This window comes from Macrobrachium nipponense, chromosome 32, assembly GCF_015104395.2.
Source record: "Macrobrachium nipponense isolate FS-2020 chromosome 32, ASM1510439v2, whole genome shotgun sequence".
Taxonomy (NCBI): Eukaryota; Metazoa; Arthropoda; class Malacostraca; order Decapoda; family Palaemonidae; genus Macrobrachium; species Macrobrachium nipponense.
Window position 1 is genome coordinate 69613208 of NC_061094.1, and position 2500 is coordinate 69615707.

Below are 2500 nucleotides of genomic sequence, written 5' to 3' on the forward strand. Positions count from 1 at the left end.
CAAGTAAGTATAATAACCATAGCCTGCCATAAAAAGGTTAAAGCATTTTTACTAAAGTAACTACATCCACATTCACTCTATTTAATGAAGTACAAATAAGTACGGCAGCCAACGACTATGATGGTAAAGGAAAACTATTTTTACTAAAGTAACTGAATCCGCATTCGCTCATAATGAAAATGATAAGTACAACTAAATACAGCAACCATCGATACCATAGAAAACGGGAAACCATTTTCACTAGAGTAACTTCTTTAATGTACAAATTTCTAGAGAAAAGGGGAGTTAATGGATTAGCTATTTCCATCTCTATAGAATTCGGTAGAAAAGAGGGAATCACGAATTAAAACACGACAAAGAAAGGAAAACGAAACTTGATCAACACGAGAGGGGGATGTTAAACGCGAGAGAAGACGGTACACTGACAACAACAACAACAACAACAAAACCAGAGCAATAAACAAAGACGATATTACTTAGCATTCCGAAGCCACCGGAGGGACTCATCCCCCCTCCCCCCACCCCACATATATAAAACTGGAGGGAACACGAGTCATTTATTACTCCTGAAACGGAAAGCAACAAGCAAAAACTACAGTGCGGTTAATTCATTCAGTAACGCTTTTAATAAGGACTTGTATCTGCTCCAGCCTTGCATTCTTAGTATCTAATAACATAATGCTCTAACATACTATTGTTTCGTGAGGTTGTTATGGCATTATGTCAACATCGCCTCAGGTTACGTAACAGTTTCTGGTATTTTTTTTTTATGGAGTTTTTACGTTGCATGGAACCAGTGGTTATTCAGCAACGGGACCAACGGATTTACTTGACTTCCGAACCACGTCGAGAGTGAACTTCTATCACCAGAAATACACATCTCTCACACCTCAAAGGAATGCCCGAGGATTGAACTCGCGGCCACCGAGGTGGTAGGCCAAGACCAAACCGACCACGCCAATGAGGCGCATTGCAGATTTCAAATAAAGGCCTATAAATACAACTATAGCATGTTAACAAGTAAAGCCAGTATATATACAGAACAGTGTAACGTACAGCAAAAATTCTACTGGAAGCTGTCTAAAATATTACTACGGACACCATGGTAGAAATAACATAAGATTTTACATTTTTCTTTTAATTACGTTAATAGAATTAAATTCAGAGTCCCTGAATATGAATGCTTATAGAGCCATTGGCTTCTGTTACAAACATGCTGCGTCACCAAAAATAAGTAAATAAATAAATAAAAACTAAACTTGCTGCGTGGCCAAAAATAAATAAATAAATAGATAAAAACTAAACATACTGCGTTGCCCAAAAATAAATAAATAAATAAAAACTAAACATGCTACGTGGCCAAACATAAATAAATCAATAAATAAAAACTAAGTAATTCGCTCAAAAATCATTGTTACCTGTAATTTTTTCTTGGAAGGCTGAAAAAAAAAAAATTTACATAGATGTTCAAATGAACACTTTCTTGAACCGGGGGAGAACCGTTGACGTAATTGTTAACATGCATATTTTTCTTGAAACGCAAAAAAAAAAAAAATTAAAAAAGGGACGTAATTGTCAACACGAATATTTTTGCATAGACGATAACTGGTATATATATTGTTTAATCATTCCTAGCGATGAGAGAGAGAGGAGAGAGAGAGAGGAGAGAGAGAGAGAGAGAGAGAGAGAGAGAGAGAGAGAGAGAGAGAGAGAGCCAAATTACTTCGCAGCTGTCAGCTCATGGAAGATATTAAAAAAAATTAGCGAAAACCTGACAGATGAACAGAGAGATGAACTTAAGCCCAATAAATAGATTACAGTTATAGTAGTAATCTCCGGGTAATTATCCTTGTCAAGGATCCGCGGCAAAGAATGATCAATTATTCATCAGGATGCTAATGGCGGTTATTTGCTGCCTCGGCAATGCCCTCCCAAAAGGCCAGACGAATAAAATATACCGCAGGCAACGGAATTGACTCTCCCACGCTGACGGGCTGTCGCTTATATATATATATATATATATATATATATATATATATATATACTATATATATATATCATATATATATATATATATATTATATGTATGTAAAGTATATATACCATATATATGTATGTATACCGTATATACAATATACTACATATTAGTGTGTATGTGTAACAGATTTAACAGTCATATAAACTCTTCAACGAAAGGCAGACTTGGCAATACAGGTGCATTTCCTTCTGTAAGAATAACAATAACCATTTTAAAACAAAAGGATACCAAGTTAAACATTGTGCAAAATAATCCACCCCTCCAACCCTTAAACTTACAAGACCAATCACCCCTCCCTCCCCCCAACACAAAAGAGTTCCCACAGAATAAGCAGCTATATATATCTCTTCGCATAATTTTCAACGTAGTATGAGCTAATGCCTTTCGTCCGTCTTCCCCGACCCAAAGCGAGCGGAGTTCCCCAAGGTGGCAGAATAGGACTGCCCTAATGAGAACCTTCCT

General features: G+C 36.4%; 1 protein-coding gene across 1 annotated transcript in view; it reads right to left on the minus strand.

Moving 5' to 3' along the window:
* Positions 1-2500, minus strand: part of LOC135207458 (putative neural-cadherin 2) — a 1036792-nt gene that overhangs the window by 963646 nt on the left and 70646 nt on the right.